This window comes from Jaculus jaculus, chromosome 8 (assembly GCF_020740685.1).
Source record: "Jaculus jaculus isolate mJacJac1 chromosome 8, mJacJac1.mat.Y.cur, whole genome shotgun sequence".
Classification (NCBI taxonomy): domain Eukaryota; kingdom Metazoa; phylum Chordata; class Mammalia; order Rodentia; family Dipodidae; genus Jaculus; species Jaculus jaculus.
Genome location: NC_059109.1, coordinates 10,133,255 through 10,156,807, shown reverse-complemented (window position 1 = coordinate 10,156,807; position 23,553 = coordinate 10,133,255). Strand labels below are relative to the sequence as shown.

General features: G+C 51.8%; 1 protein-coding gene and 1 non-coding gene across 2 annotated transcripts in view; both read left to right on the top strand.

The window, feature by feature from the left end:
• Tfeb (transcription factor EB) overlaps positions 1-23,553 on the top strand; it is a 72,331-nt gene that overhangs the window by 31,663 nt on the left and 17,115 nt on the right. The window lies entirely within an intron of this gene.
• On the top strand, positions 20,067-20,142 carry LOC123463190. Its single transcript, XR_006638786.1, has one exon. It is a non-coding gene; the product is annotated as a small nucleolar RNA SNORD81 (small nucleolar RNA).

Here is a 23,553-nt window from a genome sequence, read left to right as displayed (position 1 = left end):
CAGGTTCGATTCTCCAGGACCCACTTTAGCCAGATGCACAAGGGGGCGCATGCATCTGGAGTTTGTTTGCAGTGGCTGGAGGCCCTGGTACGCCCATTCTCTCTCTCTCTCTGTGCCTCTTTCTCTCTCTCAAATAAATAAATAAATATATTTTAAAATATTTAATATATATATGATATGTATTTTTTTTTTCAAGTTAGGGTCTCACTCTAGCCCAGGCTGACCTGGAACTCACTATGGAGTCTCAGGGTGGCCTCGAACTCATGGTGATTCTCTTACCTCTGCCTCCCGAGTGCTGGGATTAAAGGCGTGCGCCACCACGCCCGGCTTGAAATGTTTTTTAAAAATCAGTTTAATGGGGACAGAGTTTATTTCAGATTGGAGTTCCAGGCTAGAGTTCGTCATGGCAGGGCAGGGACGGCCGAAGCGGCTTGGGGCAGCGGATCCCATTCGGTGACGTGAGGAAGCAGAGAGGCGGGAACGCTGCTGCTCAGCCAGCTCTCCTCTGTCTGCAGCCCAGGACCCCGGCTCAGGGACCAGTGCCACCCACAGTTAACACAGCGGGTCTTCCCCCCTTAATTAATTAAAATTCCCTCACAACTGATCATAGGTCCTGACAAACTGACAATACACATCATCTCAGGGTGAGTTTGGTTTAAGGCTTCTCTGCTTTTCTTTTCAACATTTTATCTAATTAATTTATTAATGAATTAGAGAAATTGGGAGAGAATGGGCACGCCAGGGCAAATGAACTCCAGACACATGCGCCACCACGTGCTTATGTGGGAATCGAGCTGGGGAATCAAACCCGGGTCCTTAGGCTTTGTAGGCAAGCGCCTTAACCACTGACCCATCTCTCCAGTCCTGGTCTCTGCCTCTCTCTGGATCAAATGAAGGCTGGGATGGGTTCAGAAGAAGTATCATGACGGTGGTGACTTTGGCCTAGCGGTGGCAAGGGGTCCCACACATCCGTGGGTGGTTATCTGGGCTTTGCCACTTTCAGTTGAGTCACTTAATCTTTCTGAACATCCATTGCTGAATGTGCAAGATCCTGCCTATAATACCTGGGCCACGGGGCCAAATGTGCACAGGTCTGAGTCTTCCTGCCCTGGGAGCTGTACCGATCAGTTTCGCTGATGTTTGATGTTGATGCCACACAGTGCCCACCTCACTCACTTCGTCTGGGGGGCTTTTTAAAAAATATTTTATTTATATTTATTTATTTGACAGAGAAAGAAGGAGAGAGAGAGAAAGAATGGACGCGCCAGGGCCTCCAGCCACTGCAAACGAACTCCAGACACGTGCGCCCCTTGTGCATCTGGCTAATGTGGGTCCTGGGGACTTGAACCAGGGTCCTTGGCTTTGCAGGCAAATGCCTTAACAGCTAAGCCACCTCTCTAGCCCCCTCCGGTGTGGGGGGGAGGTTATTTTAAACAAGGGAAAAGAAGAAAGCTGTAGCCTTCAAATTCTTCTCAGAATCTGGGAGGTGCCTTGGCAACTGTGTGGCATGGGGGCGCCCCCCTAGGGCCCGGCATTTCATCTCCGCAGGGAGCTGCTGCATGCTGCTTGTGACTTAGTTATCAGGGCTCCGTGTAGGCTGTGTCTGAAAATGAGGTTCCGTTGCTTCCATCAGCCTGGGGCTCTGTGTTGAGTGACTTCCCAGGACCCTTGTCTTCTGATGGTCTGTGACCTCCCCCTGCGTGGTGACTCTGGGGGGTGCCATCTACTTGGGTCCCTTGAGGTGTGGGACACAGTAGGGCTTGTTTCTTCAGGGCTGGGATGCTCTGGAGACAGGAGGGGTGGTACTGGGTCAGAAAGGCACCTGATAAAATGATGTATAAATATATAACGCCATGCCTTTAATCCCAGCACTCGGGAGGCAGAGGTAGGAGGATCGCTGTGAATTCGAGGCCACCCTGAGACTACAGAGTGAATTCCAGGTCAGCCTGGGCTAGAGCGAGATCCTACCTCGAAAAACAAACAAGCAAAAAAAAAGATTTGGAAGCCGGGTGTGGTGGTGCATGCCTTTAATCCCAACATTTGGGAGGCAGAGGTAGGAGGATCGCCATGAGTTGGGCCACTCTGAGAATACAGAGTGAATTCCAGGTCAGCCTGGGCTAGAGTGAGACCCTACCTTGAAAAACCAAAAGAAAAAAGAAAGAAAGATTTGGATGAAAGGTCCCATTGGCGCTAGTCTTTGTTCTTTGAGCACATGGGCAATTTTTTTCTTTTTCTTTCTTTTTTTTTTTTTTATTTTGGGTTTTCAAGGTAGGGTCTCACTCTAGCTGAGGCTGACCTGGAATTCACTATGTAGACTCAGGGTGGCCTCGAACTCATGGCGATCCTCCTACCTCTGCCTGCTGAGTGCTGAAATTAAAGGTGTGCACCACCACGCCCAGCTGGCATGGGAAATTTCTTGGGGTGGACGTTGAGCATGGTGCGTACCCTCTCCCCCAACAAGACGTGTGTGTACACACACACACACACAGAGCAGGATTTAGTGAGGCAGTCTTGGCTGACAGGACTCCTCAGAGTTAGGCTTCTCTGAGACATATCACCATATAGGAGCTGACAGCTGTTGCTTAGCAGGGGCAATAGGGTCCCCTGGCCATTAGGGGATGGGTGGTCATCCCACTGTGTCTGCTGGACAAGGGCTGTCACTGTGACTTGCATGCGACCTTTGGGGAGTGTAGGCGGCAGCCTGTGACGCTGCCCATTTGTGTGAGAGAGTGGACACCTCCCTCGCACCCTGGAGGGGCCCTGAGTGCCTGCCGCAGGTGCTTCCCCAGTCTCTGAAGAGACTGGAAAGTGACTTCGGCCAAGGGGCCCTCCCCACCTTGACCACAGCCCAAGCTCTAGGTGATCAGACTTCCTCCGTGCCCTCTCTGCCCACACGTGCCATCTTCTCTCTTCCCCTGCTCCTCCCTTGGGGAAATGGCTGCCGTTCCCTACAGCCCTTGCAACTAGAGGAGACAGTGTGGGGGGACCAGGAGGGCATCAAACCCCGGAACCCAGGGACCAGGCAACCCCTGCCCCACAGGAAGTAGCTTGTCGAGGTCCAGGCTGGGACACTGTGGTTGGCACCCGCTAGGGAAGGGAGCGGGCAGATCCACCTACCCACCTCCCATCCACCCTCATCCTGTCTACAGCCAGCTGGTGGCTCATTCCCCCAGAGACTTGCCAGCTACTCCCTAGGGTACCAGGGCGGACTGGACATCCAGAAGTCCTGTGTGCCTCAACCTCTGCAGAGGAGAGAGTTCACATGTCCTCAAGCCTCGGGGAGCGGGGGCGGGGGAGCAGGGAGGCCCTCTGCACGGGGCAAAGCTTGCTGCCACTCTCTTGTCCCTTCCCTTGGCTCCTGTAGCCCTTCTCCAGTCCACTGGGGAGGCTGCAACCTCGTGTTACACAATGAATCCAGAACCCCTCACAGGTCGGCAGGGGGCTTGTGGGGACACTCAGGAGCCTCCATCCCCTGTGTCTGTCCGCCCTCCCGCACCCCCACCCCCACCACCTTGTCTGTCCCCTGCTTGCTTGGACTGGACGGATCGCTTACTGTCCACTCTTGAGCCCCATGTACACAGCCACGCTGTCCCTCAAGGGGTGGGCGGCTCCCTCCAGGGAAATGAATTCTTGGCCTGAGCCCAGATGCCGGCCTGCCTAGCTCCGCACCAGGGTGACGCTGGGTGCACACACTGCCCCATTGTGTGTATGGGCCTCATGCCTGCCATCGTGGGCCTGGCACAGGCTCTGTCGACAGCAGTGGCTCCGTCGTCGGCTCCTCAGCAGCCCTTGCCAGGGCCTGAGCCTTTTAGCTCCCTGGGGAGGAGGAAGGAGGGGCACTGGTGATGGGGGCAGAGAGGCCTGGGGTAGAGCCATGCCCTCGGAGGCACTTGAGAAACCTGTTCCCTCTGGGAGGTAAGAGCTAGGGGCAGTGAGGGCGCCCAAAACATGCTGAGGCCTCCTAGCCAATGAGGAGCGGCCCTAGGGTTGGGACCCAGGCTTCCTGAGCCCCCACGCTGCTCCCTAGATTCTAAACTGGGCTCCTGAGAATGTATAGCTTCTTCCCCCAGCCCGTTGCGGAGAGCAGAGCAGGTTTTGTTCAAAGAATTTATCTCAGCCGGGCCTGGTAGCCTTTAATCCCAGCATTTAGGAGGATCACCAAGAGTTTGAGGTCACCCTGAGACTACATGATGAATTTCAGGTCAGCCTGGGCTACGGCGAGACCCTACCTTGAAAAACAGTAAATAAATAAACAAATAAATGATCTTCCCCTAGCGTGGGAAGGGGCCTCCGTTTGCTTGTGCAAAATCCTGTCACGGCCGGGCGCGGTGGCGCATGCCTTTCATCGCAGCACTCGGGAGGCAGAGGTCCGAGGATCACTGTGAGTTCGAGGCCACCCTGAGACTACAGAGTGAATTCCAGTTCAGCCTGGGCTATAGCAAGACTGTACCTTGAGAAACAAAAGTAAATAAATAAAATAAAAAATAAAATGCTGTAATGATCAAAGATGGTCCCAGTGACTAGATAGCCAGAGCATGCCTCTGTTTCTACTGTATGTCCCCCATGCCTCCCAGTAGGGGAAAAAAGATGTAGATGTGAGGCATGGCCAGGGCTGGGCACGGACACCTCTTCCGAGCTCCACAGACCAGCCTGGACTCCCTTAACCTTCACCAGCCCAGGCTGTGTTCGGAGGCAGGGCACGCTGCCTCTTGATGCTTCTATTCTGAGAGCCTGGCCCGAGCTGCCTCACCTCCTCATGTTTCTCGCTTGAAGGGGCCTCTGAAGTGGACACGGGCATCCCAGCTCCAAGCTGGGTGCCCCTCACCTCTGCCTCACGCCCAAGCTCAAGGCGAGGGTCCCCAGACGTGCCCCGTGCGAGGTCTGCTTCCTGGTTCACCTTCCACGCCCTGCTTATTTCTCTGATTTCCCATGGTCCATCTTTAGCCCAGGCTGACTTGGCATCTGCTGGGTAGTCCCCGGTGCACAGCGATCCCCCGACCTCTGCCTCCTGAGCTGCTGGGGTTAAAGGTGGGCGCCACTGCACCCAGCTCCCCTGTCTGTCTCAGTTCTTGAAGTTCTTTCCCAGTACAACCCGAGTGCTCTTAGCAAAGGGACAGGGCATCGCTCTGCAGTGACTGTGAGTTAGTGAGACGCTGAGTTGGTGTATGGAGAGGGGAAGACAGGAGCTGGAAGGGCTCGCCTAGGCTGGCTCGCCCCTACACACCCCTATATCCTGTGACAGGTCTTGGGAAGCTAGCAAGCTGGGCAGAAACGTCTTGGTGGCCCAGCGTCTCAGTTGAATCCTAGTCTTGGGAAGAACTCCATGATGGAGCCCTCAGGAACCTCGTACAGGAGTTACTGGTGGCATCCTGGAAGAGATACCACGCACGCTATCAGCTCATGATGTTTGCCCAAAGGCAGGCCCGGGCTGCCTTGCTATTTTTGTTTGGCTTTTGTTTGTTGTGGGGCTGGGAGATGGAGCCCAGGGCCTCATGCACACTGGGCGAGCTTTCTGCCACCGAGCCACACCCCAGCTCATTCATCCCTGTGTTCCTGTGCCAGGCACAAAGTTTGGCTTGGAGCGGATGGCTCTGCTGTGGTAACCAGAGGAGGGTGATATCAGAATGAGCTGCCTGGCGGAGGAGGGAGGTCCTGGCACAGGGCTTCTGGAGACAAGGAGCCTGGACAGGGTAGGGGAGAGGAACCGGGGGAGCATCTGAGCGCTCGGGTCGGGTTGGGGGTGAGAGTAGGGAGGCCCCCCCCTTGCCTGTATCTGGGACGTCTTTGGGGTGGGGAGTGCTGAATACCTTGTAAGCGCATTTTGGGCTTTTTCTTTCCTTTTTAAATATTTTATTTATTTATTTGAGAGAGAGTAAAAGATATATATATATATATATATATATATATATATATATATGGAGAGAGAGAGAGAGAGAGAGTGAGGGAGAGAGAGAGAGAATGGGCACACCAGGGTCTCTAGCCCCTGTGAACAAACTTCAGACACATACATAAGCAGCTGGCTTACTTGGGTACTGGGGACTCAAACTTGGCTCCTTAGGCTCTATAGGCAAGCGCTTTAATTGCTAGGCCATCTCTCCAGCCCATTTTGGGCTTTTTCAAAAGGGCAGTGGGGAGCCAACGAAGGCTGTGGAGTAAGGAAATGACCTCTCTCTGTTGCTCAGTCCATTTTCTTTCTTGATTCTTCAGGATTCTTTTTTTTCCTCTCTCTCTTTTTAGCAAATATTTTACTTATTTATTTGTGAGCAGAGAGGGATGGGGAAGAGAGAAAACGGGAATGCCAGGGCCTCCTGCTACTGCAAATGAGCTCCAGATGTATGCGTCAATTTGTGCATCTGGCTTTACGTGAGTGCTGGGGAATTGAACCGGGCTTCAGGCTTTGCAAGCAAGTGCCTTTACCCACTGATCCATGCCCCCAGCCCTCTCAGGTTATTTTCTTCCTCTATTTCTTCAAATGCAATGAAACTTTCCCTTTCCTCTTCCACCTTTTTATTCTTTCTTTTTATATTTGTGAGGAGACACCGAGATGGGGGATATGAATGAATGAAAATGAGATGTGTGGGTGCACCAGGGCCTCTTGCTGCTGCAAACTCCAAACACACACATTACTTTGTGCCTCTGGCTCTACATGGGTACTGGGATAATTGAGACTGGGCTGTCAGGCTTTGCAAGCAAGTGCCTTTAACTACTCTCCACCCTCTCTTGCACCTTTTTATTTATTTATTTAATTTATTTTATTTTATTTTATTTTATTTTTTTTTGAGGTTGGGTCTCACTCTAGCCCAGGCTGACCTGGAATTCACTATGTAGTCTTAGGTTGGCCTCAAACTCACGGCGATCCTCCTACCTTTGCTTCCTGAGTGCTGGGATTAAAGGCGTGCCCCACCACACCGGCCTCCTTCCTTTTTCTTAAACCATTCATCCAAAGCTAGACATGGTGGTGCGGGCCTGTAGTCCTAGCACTTGGGAGGTGGAGGCAAAAGGGTCAGGAATTCAAGGATGTTTTCCGTTACATAGCAAGTTTGAGGCCATCCAGGACTACATGAGACCTTCTATTAAAAACAAAACAAGAAAGCCAAGCGCCACATGTTCTCTCTCATATGTGGATCCTAGCTACAGATGACTGGGCTTCTGCGTGAGAATGAAAATACTTAGTAGCAGAGGCCAGTAAGTTAAAAAGGAGACATAAAGGGTAGAGAAAGGAAGGGAGGAGGATACTTAATAGGTTAATATTGTATATATGTAATTACAATGATTGTAATGGGGAGGTAATATGATGGAGAATGGAATTTCAAATGGGAAAGTGTGGGGGTGGGGAGGGAGGGAATTACCATGGGATATATTTTATAATCATGGAAAATGTTAATAAAAATAAAAAAAAATATTTCAAAAAAATAAAAAATAAATTAAAAATAAATAAATAAATATGAAATGCAAAAAAAAAACAAGCGGGTTGGAGGGATGGCTTAGCGGTTAAGGCATTTGCCAACAAAGCCAGAGGACCCAGGTTCAATTCCCCAGGACCCACGTTAGCCAGATGCACAAGGGGGTGCATGCATCTGGAGTTTGTTTGCAGTGGCTGGAGGCCCAGGTGTGCCCATTCTCCTTCTCTCTCTCTCTCTCTGACTCTCTCTCTCTCTCTCTCTCTCAAATAAATAAATAAAACTGAAAAAAGAAAAAAGGAAAAAAAGAAACTCTCCAAGTTGTATGTTGTCCTCATTTTACACCTGAGAAGATTGAGACTCTCTGCCGCCGAGGGTAGTCCTAACTGCCCACAGGGAGGAAAACACTGGGCGCATATTTGGCTGCGGCACGTGGCTGGACCAGGTCCCAGAGATTGGCTGTCAGGCCTGCAGAGCAGCCGCTCCTGTCACTCTGGCCCAGCATGACATCGAAGGGGCAGTCTTTCTAAACGTCAGTTAGCTGCTCAATTTCAGGTCAGAATGCCTGCTGGCTGACCCAAAAACGTGGCTGTCGGGGCCGGAGAGATAGCCGAATTGGTGAAGTGTTTGCCTCACAAGCATGAAGACCCAAGTTTGATCCCCAGAACTCACATTAAAAAAACAAAAAAAAAAGTGTTATACACCTGCAATTCTAGGGCTGGGAAGTGGAATAGAGGGATTCACTGACCAGCTAGTCCAGCCTAATTGTTGAGTTTTAGACCAATGATAAACCCTGACTCAAAAAAAAAAAAAAAAAGTCAGGGCTGGAGAGATGTCTTAGTGGTTAAGACGCTCACTTGCAAAGCCTAAGGACCCAAGTTTGATTCCCCAGTACCCACTTAAAGCCAGCTGCACAAGGTGGCACGTGTGTTTAGAGTTTGTTTGCAGTGGCTAGAGGCCCCGGTGTACCCTTTCTCTCTGACTCTTTCTCTCTCAAGTAAATAAATAGATAAATAAATAAGATATTTTTAAAAAGTCAGAGGTTGTTTTCTACCTACATGCACACACACACACGCACGCACACACACGTACACACAACGGTAGCTGTATGTTTTTTTTTAATTTTTTTTTGTGTGTGTGTATTTTCATTTATTTATTTGAGAGTAACAGCCAGAGAGAAAGAGGCAGAGAGAGAGAGAGAATGGGCACGCCAGGGCTTCCAGCCGCTGCAAACGAACTCCAGACGCGTGCGCCCCCTTGTGCATCTGGCTAACGTGGGTCCTGGGGAATCGAGCCTCGAACCGGGGTCCTTAGGCTTTGTGGGCAAGCGCTCAACTGCTAAGCCATCTCTCCAGCCCATGTTGTTTATTTGAGAGGTTCCTTGGAGGATACCTGGGCCAGTAGGAAGTGGGGGAAGTGAATAAAAAGCTGGTTAGGGACCAGGTGTGCCCTTGGCTCCCATGTCACAGGGGCTTCGTGGCACGGACTCTAGTTACGCAGCCAAGGACCTGGAGTGTCTTTGGGTAAGGTCTTGGGGGCGGGGTGGTAATGCCATTGACTCCGGCCTCGAGGCGGGTCCTGGAATGTGGTGGTGCTCAGGTTGGCAGGCTTGGGACCATGCATGGCCAGAGCATGTGGCTGGGCTCCTGGCATCCCACAGCCCCCTTCCGCCTGGCTCCAAGTTGGTTTCCCCTTCCCACTGGGCCGGTCACCACACTATGTTCAACAGCCGCTGGGAGAGACTGGAGGTTCCTTGCCCAGAAGAGAGGAAGCTGGCAGGACCCCCCTCGGCGCCTGAACACACCAGGACTCACCTGGGAAGATATCCCAGGTGCCGCATCCTCTCCTAGAAAGAGGTGTGGACGTGGCGTGTGGCCCATGGCTTGTGGCCATCAGTCCCCTTCTCAATCTAGTGGCCCGGGGCTGTGATTGTCGTGGTCATTTTGAAAACTTCCCTTTCTTTTCTTTCCTTTTTTGTTTTGTTTTTTTTTTTCGAGGTAGGGTCTCACTCTGGCCCAGGCTGACCTGGAATTCACTATGTAGTCTCAGGATGGCCTCGAACTCACAGCGACCCTCCTACCTCTGCCTCCCACGCCCCGGGCTTCACTTCCCTTTCTTTCACTGTCTCTGCTCTTTCCCAAGGCTGTGGCTGTCACACGGCAGATGGGGGCTGCTCCTGCTGGTGCATTCCCTCTGTGTGTCCATTCTAACAGGGTGTGATTTGGGAGGCAAGGGGGCATCAGTGTTGTAAGGACACTCCTGTGTGTCCCTGACAGAGGCTCTGCCATGCCTGCTCAGAGTAGCTTCGTCTCTGATTACGTCATCTCTGCTCACTCCGTCCCTTCCAGCCTCACGCAGCAATCTCTGCCCTGGAGATCCCAGGGAAGGAGAGAGTTAGTTACAAGAGGGACTGGGACTGGAGAGATGGCTTAATGGTTAAGGCGCCTGTCTGCGAAGTCTAAGGTCCCAGGTTTGACGCCCCAGAACTTATGTAAGCCAGATACACAGGGTGGTGCATGCGTCTGGAGTTTGTCGGCAGCAGCTGAAGGGGCTGGTACACCCAATCTCTCTCCATCTCCTCTCTCTCTCACCTAAGTAAATGAATATATTTTTTAAAATAAGGAGTGAAGCTGGAGAGATGGCTTAGTAGTAAAGATGCTTGCCTGAGAAGCCTAAGGACCCAGGTTCAACTTCCCAGAACCCAGATAAGCCAGATGCACATGGTGGCACATGCATCTGGAGTTGGTTTGCAGTGGCCAGAGGCCCTGGCACGCCCATTCTATCTCTCACTCTCATATAAATAAATAAGTTAAAAAAAAAAAAAAAACTAAAAGAGGGCGTGGCGTGGCGTGGCGTGGCGTGGAGTTGGGGAACGGCAGGAGCTCAGGCTAGGGCTGGCCGCATAGTCCCTCCACATGAATGAATCCCTAAGGCTTTCACTTGTCTCTCCAGCTGCCACATGCTCTCCACCTTACTGTTCGGTCACAGCACTCCTGTGACAATGACAGTGGCTGACATTCTCGCTGACTGGGTGCATCCAGCCCCCATCGGGGAGCAGGGTGCACACCCATCACATCACCCCTCACCTGTAGCATAGAAAGGTAGCTGCACTTGGGGCCCAGGTGTTGGCGTTGAGGGCTGACAGACAGAGCACAGAGGGAATTTGTGCAGTTGTGGGGGTGGGGGTCATGGTGGGTGGAGCCTCCATCCATTCTTTTTATTTTAAAACAATTTTTTTAAATATATTTTATTTATTTATTTGAGTGAGAGAGAGAGGGGGAGAGAGAATGGGCACGCCAGGGCCTCCAGCCACTGCAAACGAACTCCAGATACACGCATCCCCTTGTGCGTCTGGCTTACGTGGGTCCTGGGGAGTCAAACCGGGATCCTTTGGCTTTGCAGGCAAGTGCCTTAACCACTAAGCCACCTCTCCAGCCCAAGGATTTTATTTATATTTATTTATTTGTTATAGACAGAGAGAGGGTGACATAGAAAGAGAGATAGAGAGAGAGAATGGGTGCACCAGGGCCTCCAGCCACTGCAAACAAACTCCAGACGCAGGCGCCACCTTGTGCATCTGGCTTACGTGGGACCTGGAGAATCGAACCTGGGTTCTTAGGCTTCTCAGGCAAGTGCCTTAACCACAAAGCCATCTCTCCAGCCCACCATCCACTCTTAGGTTTGAGCTCAAACACCTTGCGTCCACAGAGGAGCTGTTGACCGGGTCTCACTGTGTGAGGGAAAGCAGAATGGCTCAGAGCTGTGCAGGAGGCAGAAAGGTGTGGAAAGATAATTACAGGGCAAGACAGAGCTACTGCCGCCCTACCCCCATTCCAGACCGCTGCTTCTCTCTCTGGCCTGGGAAGGGAAACGGTTTTATGTGGTGTTTAAGGGCCAAAAAGACGTGGAAATACTTACATAAATTTTGCAAGAAAAAAATCTTCTTGTAGTTATTTTTTGAATTTTTATTTATTTATTTATTGTTTATATTTTACTTATTTATTTATTTGAGAGAGAGAAGAAGAGAATGGGCATGCCAGGGCCTCCAGCCACTGCAAACACACTCCAGACACATGCGCTGCCTTGTGCATCTGGATTATGTGGGTCCTGGGGAATCGAACTGGGAATCCTTTGGCTTTGCAGGCAAATGCCTTAACTGCTAAGCCATCTCTCCAGCCCTTATTTATTTATTTATTTGAGAGAGAGAGAGAGAGAGAGGCAGGGAGAGAGAGAATGGCACATCAGGGCTTCCAGCCACTGAAGAAAACTCCTGATACGTGTACCATCTTGTGCATCTGGCTTACATGGGTCCTGGAGAATCCAACCTGGGTCCTTTGACTTTGCAGGCAAGCGCCTTAAGTGCTAAACTATATTTACAGCCCTCTTCCTCCTCCTCCTCCTCCTTCTTTTTAAATATTTTATTTATTTACTTTGCGAGAGAGAAAAAAAAAGTAGATAGAATGGCCGGGCGTGGTGGCACACACCTTTAATCCCTGCCCTTGGGTGGTAGAGGTAGGAGGATCACCATGCGTTTAAGGCCACCCTGAGACTACGGAGTGAATTCCAGGTCAACCTGGGTTAGAGTGAGACCCTACCTCAAAAAAACAAAAAAGTAGGTAGAATGGGTTTGCCAGAGCCTCCACCTACTGCAAATGAACTGCAGACGCATGTGCCACCTTGAACATTGGGCTTATGTGGTGGGCACTGGAGAATTGAACCTGGGTCCTTAGGCTTCTTAGACAAGCGCCTTAACCACTAAGCCATATCACCAGCTCCTTCTTGTTGTTCTTATACCTGCATGTGGCCCTGGGAGGGGGCTGCAGTGTAACTGTGCTCTAAGAGGTCATTTCTTCTTGGTGTAGGGAGAGGGTTGCTTTCAGGGCACGTGTCTTCTGGCTTCCTTGGCTGGTCAGATGGAGAGGCCACTCACTGTTCCCAGGTTGAGCAGGAGCAAGACTAAGTTCTGGGTCTGACAGTTAATATCAATAACGAGCCTAGGGGCTAGGGGACTAGCCTGGGACAGGACCCGGGTGATGTCCTTCCCTGGACTTGGTACACCCTGGTCTTTTCCTGGAGCCCTATCATTTCTTTTTGTAATATTTATTTTTTAAGGGAAATATGTTCTTTTTTAATTTAATTTAATTAATTTATTTGACAGCGACAGACAGAGAAACAGAGAGAGAGAGAGAGAGAGAGAGAGAGAGAGAATAGGCACACCAGGGCCACATGCACCGTGTTGGGTACTGGGGAATTGAGCCTCGAACTGGGATCACAGGCAAGTGCTTAACTGCTAAGGCATCTCTCCAGCCCTGTAATATTTATATTTATTTATTTATTAGAGACAAGAGAGAGAGAGAGAATGGGCATGCCAGGGCCTCAAATCACTGCAAATGAACTCCAGGTGCATGCAGTTACCTTGCGCATCTGGCTTACATGGGACCTGGAGACTAGAACCTGGGTCCTTAGGCTTCGCAGGAAGGAACCTTAACCACTAAGCCATCTCTCCAGCCCATGGAACACTATTCTTGGGCATGGCGGAGAACAGGACATGGAGCGGGGGGGAGGGGGAGAGCAGTGTCTCAGCTGGGGGTTCTGGGCCACTGCCTGAGGTCGTCCGGGCGGCCTCAGCCCATGCTGGCCACCCCATCCTTCCCCCACCAGGCGTGAGTCACATCGAAAGCAGAAGCTGCCAGACGCTGTACCCGGTGAAGCGAGGCAGAACCAACTGTGCTATTTTGGAAGCTGGTTAATTCCCCTCTGGCCCCTCCACCTCTCCTTTTCTCAGGGCTTCTGCCCCCTTCTGGTTTCCTCGGGGGCAGGGGGGGCGGGAGACGGGTGGGATGGATGGGACTTGATTTCCCCAGGCCTGGATGTGGGGAAAGGAGGCGCACTTAAAAACTCCCCTGGCCAGACTTCCTCCCTGCCTACGAGAGCCTGCTGTCTTGGGGAGCAGCGCTGGATGGGTGTTGGAGGACAGAGCACCCCCTCCCGGTGGGAGTTGGCAGGATGGCGGCCCTCCTCTCTGCCCAGCGCTTCTGGCCCTGGCACTACCCTCCCCTTCCCGGGTACATCTTTCACCACTCTCGGGCCAGCTGTCAGCTGTCGCTCCCGGGGTAGGATCTTTCAGGTGGGAGCTTCTCCCGGCAGTGAATCTCAGAGGGGTGGGAGGGATTTCCGGACCCAGAGGGTAGATATTTTGGGGCCAAGGGCCTTTCCAGACCTATGAAATCACACACCCTAGAACAGCCCCCGCTGACCTCCCCTCCCTCCCACCCGCCCTCCCCCAGCTAATCAGTGGCTCTTTCTTGGGTTCTGGCTTTGTACTGTGGGGTTTCTATGGTGCCCACATGAGCCTGGGGGCCTCAGCAGCCCAGCCTACAGGGGTGAAAAAGGTCAGTGGTGTGTGGGTATCTGAGCTGGAGAGGGGGTGCTGGAGGTTAGCGATGTCCCAGAGAGGCTAACACTATGGGCTGGAGGCTGTGTGAGTTGGCCATTGTGTGTGTGTGTGTGTGTGCATGCACACACTCATGCACACATACACTTGGCAGACTGACATAACCTCCACTGTGTGTGGCTGTCTCTCAGGGGACCCTGGGAAAGTCAGATGTCACTCTGTTGTTCAAATCTTTTGCCCCCAGCTTACCTGGTGTGTGTTTGTCCGCATATTGGGATGAGGGACCCTGAGGCAGGTGACCAGGAAAAATTGTGGGGTTCTTGCCTACTTCAAGGGAGCGGCAGGGCCTGGGTTCCTTGTTGCTCTGATGGAGTCGGGGTGTAGGCAGGTGACGGGGTGGGGGCGGGGAGGCAGTGCGCAGGAAGGAGTGGATGTCTAGGCCTGCAGTGCCCCGAGCTTGTGCGCCTGGGCGTCAGCTGTCTGCTGGAGCTGGTCTTTGGGAGGTAAGTCTGGGATGGCATGCGTTCATTCAACAGGGAGTGTCTAGGGGTGCAGTGGTGTCTATGGGTGAGTGGGTGTGTCCTCTTGCACCAGGCCCCTTGGCAAAGAGTGGCCTGCAGTGCCGTGTTCTGGCCTCCGGGGCCTGAGATTCAGGTCTGTTTGCTCAAGTTCATTTGTGGAGCTGGCCTCTGGCTAGTATATATGTATATATGTATGTATGTATGTATGTACATATATATATATATAATTTATTTATTTGAGAGAGAGAGAGAGAGAGAGAGAGAGAGGGGGGGGGGGGGGAGAGAATGGGCATGCCAAGGGCTCCAGCCACTGCAGATGAACTCCAGATGCATGCACCCCCTTGTGCATCTGGCTTACGTGAGTCCTAGGGAATCAAACCTGGGTCCTTTGGCTTTGCAGGTGAGCGCCTCCACCGCTAAGTCATCTCTCCAGCCCTCTTCAGCTCCTTTTGCCCCCCGCCCACCTAGAGAAAGGTGGCATGCTTGACCTCTGTCACGCAGATGGGAAACTGAAGCTATGAGAGGTCAGGCCCCTGCCTGCTGAGAGGCAAAGCCAGATTTGATTTCTGGTGTGAACCAGGCGTGGTGGTGCCCAACCTTTATCCCAGCACTCAGGAAGCCGAGGTAAGAGGATCGCTGTGAGTTCGAGGCCACCTGAGATTACATAGTGAATCCCAGGTCAGCCTGGGCTAGAGCGAGACCCTACCTCGAAAAGCAAAGAAAAAAATCTGGTGTGATAAGGTTCACAGCACAAGCCCTGAGACCGCTGTATATCTGGAGTCTGGGGTCTCATGAAGCTGTGGGAGGGCTACAGTGCAGGGGGTGGTCCTTCCCTGCACGGCCCTTGGGTGGGACAACAGCCTCTGAGGGGAAGGAAGGACTGAAGGGAGAGCCATTCCAGATCGGGGCGGGGGCTTGTGGGGAGGGTATCTTTCCCCTCACGTGCCTCCCCTGGATTGTTCCAGACTCACTCCCAGACATCAGGGTGGCAAACGTGTGAGTGAGTGATGGCTGGGTGTCCGAGCTTGGAGACCAGGTGCTCAGCTCTGTCACCTATCAGCTGTGTGGCAAGTTTTCAAGCCTCTATGCGCCTCCTCCGCAAAATGGGGGATGTGTTATAATATCTCTTGTTACGGGTGGCTGGGGTTGTCCGGAGGAGAGTAAGTCAGCAACGTAAATGATGGCTTGTTAGACGGGGCGTGGTGGCGCACGCCTTTGATCCCAGCGCTTGGGAGGCAGAGGTAGGAGGATCGCCGTAAGTTCGAGGCCACCCTGAGACTACATGGTGAATTCCAGGTCAGCCTGGGCTAGAGTGAGACCCTACCTCGGGGAGTGGGGAGAAAGAGCGGGGGGAGATGGCCCATGCGCGGTTAGTCCTAGTATGGGAAGTGATGAGATGCCAGGGGCTTGGACTCTAGGGTGGCGCTGCTATGCAGCTATGTTGGCTCATGGGTGCTCCCTCGTCCATCTCCCTCTCTCCTCCAGTGCCTGGGTGCCGCCGTTACGGGGTTGTTGTTGCTAAGCACTTAGACAGATGAGAGGCCTCACAGTCAACAAGCCGTGTGTGTGTGGGTGCCGGTAATCACTGGGGGACGCTGGGGTGTGGAGCAGGGTAGGAACCAGGCGGTGGGGGGACAGGGGTGCTTTGTAAACCCTGGCCTGGTTCAAGGAGCAGGACGGGAGCTGCACCCCTGAGCGTCCTTGAGAGCTGGCTCAGGAGGGCACATATGGGGCGCCCTGGGCCTGTGGCTGGACCTGGAGTCAGGCCTCGAACCCAGGCCGAGAAGCCGCCCTGTGATCAATGAGGAGCCCCGAGCAGCTAGCCAGAGAGGCTGGTGTGTGTGTGTGTGTGTGTGCGTGTGTGTGTGTGTGTGTGTGTGTGTGTGGAGTCACACTGCTCTCCTGCCTGGGGAAGACAGGCTGGATTCCTGAGGCCCCCCCATCTCTGGAGTGGGGGCTCCCGAGCACCAGGAAGTGACGGTAGAAGAGGGTCTTGGCTCTCCTGCTGGCAGCATGTGGGCCTGCCCGTCCTGGGATGGATGGTGCCCTAGACATACCCATGCTACCCGAACCTTCTGTGTGCCAGACAGGGCCCAGAACGAGCCTGCCAAGGGCCACATCCAACTCGCATAGGGACCCGAGGCCCCTCAGGGTCACGCAGCCGGGGGCTTGGGCCTGCAGATCTTCCGTCGCATGGGCCTTGGGGAAGCCCTTACGGAGCAGACCTACTCCAGAGGGTCCACGTACGGTCAGGCCCAAACCCACGGTGGCGCAAAGTGACCCATCACTGGGGTCTTCCTTGGAGAGGGCCTTAGTGACCAACCATTGGGAACGTGGCTATCCTGTCACCACGGGGGGAGGGGGCGCGGGGACTGAGGGAAGCTCAGATGGGGGACAGGGCACCTGCCTTGCTGTTTTTAGAGGCCCCTCTCTTGGCCTCAGGTCCCGTTTCCTGCTTGGGAAGCCATATGAGGGCTGGAAGCCCCGTTCCAACCCACACTCCCCATGTCCCATGCCACCAATCCACGTCATCACATTTCTGTCTGACAGCTAGAGAGGATCCCGCAGGCATTAGCCACTGGGTGAGATCGAGACAGATGGCACCCGGGACTCCTGGCCACAGCTCTTTCTGGCTACTGAGCAGAAAAGGGGACTCCCTCCAGGGTTCACTAAGGGTGGCCTGTGTCCCTGGGGGCTGGGGGGTGAGCAGAGCAGGTAGAGCAGGGGACAGCCGCAGAGGGTCTTTCCCCGCGGTCTCCCGCTGTCTGCTCGGCCAGACCTGGGTTCTCGCCTCCCTGTGTTCCAGCGTCATGACCGTGGACAGGTCACTTGCTGATTCCAAGTCTCGGTTTTCTCTTCTGCTCTTGGTCTCCTGAGATGCCTGTGGAGGGTGACCCCTGACGGGGGCCACGTGTTGAGCGTGACGCCTCGCGTGCAAGCAGGACCTTGGGAGTGTTTGCGGAACGAGCGGACAGGGGACCCGTGAGCGTGAGCGTGGGTGGGATTCCTTCCCAGCGTGGTTGAGAGCTTGGCTTCAGTCCTGGGAAGGCTGCTGGATAGAGGTTCTGGAAAATGCAAAAGGTAGGTTTTTTTTTTTTTTTTTTTTTCTGGAAGCTTCCTTGTAGCTGGGAAGTCTTGTAGGTGGTCAGTAAACAAGAGAGGAAAAAATAAAAACATAGTGGGGCTGGAGAAATAGCTTAGTGGTTAAGGCATCTGCCTGTGAAGTCTAAGGACCCAGGTTTGATTCTCCAGGTCCCACGTAAGCCAGATGCACAAGGTGGCGCATGCGTCTGAAGTTCTTTTTTTTTTTTTTGCAGTGGTTAGAGGCCCTGGCACGCCCATTCTCTCTGTCTCTGTCTCTCTTTCTCTGTCTTAAATAAATCAATAAAAATAAATGCTAAAACCCATAGTGTACACAGGGAAGATAGGAATGATGGACAGCCCAGGAGGAGGGTGTGCAGGGAAAGGTCTTCAGATTCCTCACTGCAACCCAGAGAGAGACTGTAGGGTGCCGGGGGGGGGGGGGATGGAGGATGGGATGGACAGAGGTGGACAGAGATAGGCGGGCCAGCAGAGATTGCATCTACATGTGGCTGAGCCAGACCCAAACTTTAAAAAAAGCAAAAAAAAAAAAAAAAAAAACCCAAAAACTTATTTATAAGCAGAGAGAAAGAGAAAGAGTGGGGGGAGAGAATGGACACACCAGGGCCTCCAGCCACTGCAAACAAACTCCAGCTACATGTGCTACCCTGTGCATCTAGCTTTACGTGGGTCCTGGGGAATTGAACCTGGGTCTTTAGGCTTTGCAGGCAAGCACCTTGAGGGCTGAGCTACCTTTCCAGAGCTTTATTAAGCTTTATTTATATTTATATTTATTTATTTGACAGAGGGAGAGAGAGAGAGAGAGAATGGGTACGTCAGGGCCTCCAGCCACTGCAAACGAACTCCAGACGTGTGCGCCCCCTTGTGCATCTGGCTGACGTGGGTCCTGGGGAATCGAACCTGGGTCCCATTGGCTTTGCAGGCAAACGCCTTGACCGCTAAGCCATCCCTCCAGGCCCTGACCTTACGCTTTCTGATCTCCCTTCCCTGGGATGTCTTGAAGTACTTGTTCTCCCCCAACCCTGTCCTGCCATTCTCAGTGACGGTCCTAGGGCAGGCCTCACACGAGACAGTCAGGCATCTCTGGTCTGGGGTTACCTTTGAAGCTATTCCCTGGGTGGCAGTTGCCCAGCTCCCCCCGGGCCCTCAGGCTGGCACGCTGCCTCACACCCTTTCCTGTGGTATGTAAGTGGGACCTGGGGTTAATGGGCCTCCACCAACCAGGAGCCGTGCCCTGCCCTCCCCTCCGCTCTCCCTTCCCTTCCTCCCACTGTTCCGAGGCTTAAGAACAAACCTGGCTGGGCCTGATGGTAGAATCCCAGTTTCTCCACAGTTTGAGGCAAGATAATCACCAGTTCAGGGCCAGTCTGAGCTACAGAGTAAGTTCAAGGCCAGAAGGGCAACTTAGAGAGATCCAGCCTCCAAAGGAAAATAAGTTAAAAAGTATGCTGGGGGGCTGGAGAGATGGTATAGCAGTTAACGCGTTTGCCTGCAAAGCCTAAAGACCCAGGTTCGGTTCTTCAGTACCCACGTAAACCAGATGCACAAAGTGATGCATATGTGTGGAGGTTTATTTTTTGCAATGGCTAGAGGCCCTGGTGTGCCCATTCTTTTTTTTTTTTTTTCTCTCTCTCTCTGCCTCCCCCTCCCTCTCTTTCTCTGTATCTCTTAAAGAATAAATAAATACAATATTAAAAAAAAAAAAATGCTCTGCTGGGCGTGGCGGCACACATCTTTAATCCCCGCACTTGTGAGGCAGAGGTAGGAGGATCGCTGTGACTTTGAGGCCAGTCTGAGACTACAAAGTGAGTCCCAGGTCAGCTTGGGCAAGATTGAGACTCTACCTTAAAAGAAAACAAAAACAACGAAAGAAGGCAGCGCTCACACACACAAAAACCCGGGCCTGGGGCTACCTACAACCGCCTCGCCGTCTTGCAGCTGTGACCCTGGACCCGCTCCCCGCAGGTTCGCAGGGTGACCTTGGCGTAGGTGTTCCCGGCAGCCACATGAGCCCCCCTTCTGGAGGCCACATATGCCACTCACTGCTTCTGGACCTGCTCTGGTCACACGCAGGGGTCAGGCAGGCCTGTGCTAAGTACTGCCGCTTGGCCGAACGATGACATTACATGGAAGGTGCAGGAGGCCACGTCCTGCATGACAGCCTCCAGGTGTCCCGGAGACCAGTGACTCTCAGCCTGGAGAGGTCCTGGAGGCGGGCCCTGAAGGAGCCTTCCGCTGACTGCAGGCATCGGCTTGCACACTTACAAAAGTTCATCAAATCTGTGGGGGGGTTTGTTTGTCTGTTTGTTTTCGAGATAGAGTCTCACTCTAGCCCAGGCTGACCTGGAATTCGCTCTGTAGTCTCAGGCTGGCCTCGAACTCACGGTGATCCTCCTACCTCTGCCTCCCGAGTGCTGGGATTAAAGGCATGCACCACCACGCCTGGCTAAATCTGTGTTTTTTTGCTGGAATCAAGGATGTCTTAACAAAAAGGAGAAGACCCAGCTGGTCACTGTGGCCTTTGATCCCCGCACTCTAGAGACTGAAGGAGTATCATATGAGTCAAAGGCCAGCCTGAGGCTACAGAGTGAGTTCCTGGTCAGAGTGAGACTCTACCTTGAAAGAAAAAAGAATACATGATGATCACCCCAGCTATACATGATGATCACCCCAGCTTGAACTCTCTCACTGATCACTTGATGATAATTAAAGATCTGATATTCTGTTGTGTTTTCCAAGTACCATTTAAATTGAGGTCTGGACATAAGACTGAAAGGGTTCTTTTGTTTCAGGCACCTGAATTGAAGCTCTGGAATAAGAAAGTAAACAATCATAACAATCATAAATAAAGACATCTTGTAAACTTAAAAAAAAAAAAAAAGAAAGAAAGAAAAAAGAAAGGTGGGGGGTGGAGGAAAAGACCCAAACTCTGAGTTTAAAAACTATGAGTGGGGCTGGAGAGATGGCTTAGTGGTTAAGGCATTTGTCTGAAAAGCCACAGGACCCAGGTTCAATTCTCCAGTACCCACGTAAACCAGATGCACAAAGGGCTGCATGTGTCTGGAGTTCCTTTGCAGTGGCTGAAGGCGCTGGCATGCCCATTCTCTCTTTCTCTCTCCCTTGTTTTCTCTCTCTCAAATAAATAAAAATTTAAACAAACAAACAAACAAACAAAAAGCTATGAGTATGAGCCAGGTGTGGTGGCTCATACCTTTAATCCCAGCACTCAGGAGGCAGAGGTAGGAGGAGTGTCATGAGTTTGAGGCCAGCTTGAGACTACAGAGTGATTTCCAGGTCAGCCTGAGATAGAATGAGACCCTACCTTGCAAAAACAAAAACACTATGAATGTGAAAAAGCAGGGTTGGAGAGAGTGCTCAGGGGTTAAAGGCTCTGCAAAGTCTTGACAGCCTAGTTTCAATTCCCCAGTATCCATGTAAAGCCAGATGCACTAAGCGGCACATGCATCTGGAGTTTGTTTACAGTGTCTAACCCTGGAATACCTTCTCTCTCCCTCAAATAAATAAAATTATTACTTTTTAGATTTATTTTTATTTATTTGAGACAGAGAGAAAGGGAGAGAGAGAGAGAGAATGGGCGCACCAGGGCCTCTAGTCACTGCAAATGAACTCCAGATGCATGCACCATCTTGAGCATCTGGCTTATGTGGGTCCTGGGGAATTGAACCGGGGTCCTTAAGTTTCATAGGCATGTGCCTTAACAGCTAAGCCATCTCCCCAGCCCTACAATCACTATTATTATTAAAAATAAAATATTTATTTATTTGTTTATTTAAGAGAGAGAGAGGGAGAGAGAGGAAGAGGCAGAGAGAAAGAGAGAATGGATGTGCCAGGGCCTCCAGGCACTGCAAACGAACTCCAGATGCATGCGCCACCTTGTGCATCTGACTATCGTGGGTTCTGGAAAATCGAACGGGGATCTTTTGGCTTTGCAGGCAAGTGCCTTAACCCCTAAGCCATCTCTCCAGCCCTAAAATTATGTTTTTCTTAATGTGAGAAAGCACATACCATTGATCTCACTTCTGCCCAGATACCAAGGACCATCCAGCCACATAGTAGCCATGTACCAGGTGACTTCAGTTCACTGCTCTTCAGTATGACAAGAGCTTAGAGGGTCCACTGCTGCCTTTCATGTCAGCAGTGATGGCTCGCGGGCTGTGGGGCCAGATGATAGAATTATAGTCTGCATTAGTGTCTTCAGCGTGCCAGGCACTGTGCTGGGTAACCCTGTTTTCTCCACGTCCCCTCAGAGCCCAGGTTGCTGGGTACATTTCTCCTCTAGCCTCTTTGAGAGCCCATGCAGCTGTGGCTGTATGAGCCATGGAAAGGAAGCGGTTAAGTCACTTGCCTGCAAAGCCCAAGGACCCAGGTTCAATTCCCCAGAGCCCACATAAACCCAGATGCACAACAACAACCAAAGGGAACTCAAGAGAAACAGAAAGAAAGTGCTTGGGCTGGAGAGATGGCCTAGCGGTTAAGCGCTTGCCTGTGAAGCCTAAGGACCCCGGTTCGAGGCTCGGTTCCCCAGGACCCACGTTAGCCAGATGCACAAGGGGGCGCACGCGTCTGGAGTTCGTTTGCAGTGGCTGGAGGCCCTGGCGCGTCCATTCTCTCGCTCTATCTGCTTCTTTCTCTCTCTGCCTGTTGCTCTCAAATAAAAGTAAACAAAAAAATTAAAAAAATAAAAAAGGAAAGAAAGAAAGTGCTTGCGCCGAGATGTCGCTAGTAGGCTTAGAGTGACAGTGGGTGGTGACCAGGCTTTCTCTTTGGCCACACTTTCACCTTTGCAAAGGTCTTCCTACCCCCTGCATTCCCACGTAGGGTTTTGAGTCTTTGGGGTGGATGATTCTGGCTGGAAAACCCTGCTGACCAACTGAGGAAACTGAGACAGGCTCAAGTCTGGAATTTGAACGTGAGCATTCTGACGTCAAGCCCTCTGTCCTTCCCACGGCATCCTGTGGCCACGACCCACCTTTGACTGGGTCCGTCACTGAGGTGGCCTTGGTCTGAGGCATGGAGGTTGGGTGAACATTCCTGCCGTCTTGGGGGTCTGCAGGCCTTTCTGAGGCAGTGGGGGTTCAGAGAAGACCAAACACATCCCAACCTGTGATCTTCCCACTCTTCCCTTCCCAGAGTTGTAGCCCCTGGGGTGTGTGTGGTGGTGGGGTGTCCCCAGTTTCCTCCCCATTCCTGGGCACCATTCGGGGAGACTTCCTAGAAGTTTGTTCATTTGTTTCTCCATGACTGACCCACTTGTATCAGACTTGACTTGAAGAGACGCCTTCTGACGGCGACCATGGAGGCAGGAGTGCGTGTCGCAAATGGTTTAAACAGGCATCCTGGTGCTGGGCTCACACGCTGTGGTTTCAGCCGCCAGGCAGGCATGTGCTTTTCTGGGAATCCAGGAAATTGGCTCTGCCCTTTGAGGAAGGGTAGCTGCTTCTCCCTTGTTAGAGATTCCAGATTGTTCCATCAGCCTGGGCACCCTCTGGGCCGTGGGCTACATGAAAGAGATCAGCTGCTGAACCTTTTATTGGCTGGGAGACTTCTTTAAAGAGCACCATGCATTTTGTCCTTCTTAGAACTCCATGCTATTTATTATAGACATAGCATTGTATTAAAAATTTTTTTTTCAAATTTTTATTAACAACTTCGATGATTATAAAAAAAATCCCATGGTAATACCCCCCCCCATTTTCCCCTTTGAAACTTCATTCTTCATCGTATCCCCTCCCCATCTCAATCAGTTTCTCTTTTATTTTGATGTCATGATCTTTTCCTCCTATTATGATGTAGACATAGCATTCTTTTCAAATGATATTTTATTTATTTATTTGAGAGAGGAGAGAATGGGCATTCCAGGGCCTCTAGCCCTGCAAACAAACTCCAGACACATGTACCATCTTGTACATCTGGCTTACGTGGGTCCTGGGGAATTGAACCTGGGTCCTTTGGCTTTGTAGGTAAAAGACTTAACCACTAAGCAATCTCTCCAGCCCTAGACAGAACATTCTATCTGGAGGCATATAACATAATTTACTCTCCTGTTTTATAGGTCCTATTGCTGGACATTAAGACTTTTTTCTTTTCTTTTCTTTCTTTCTTTCTTTCTTTCTTT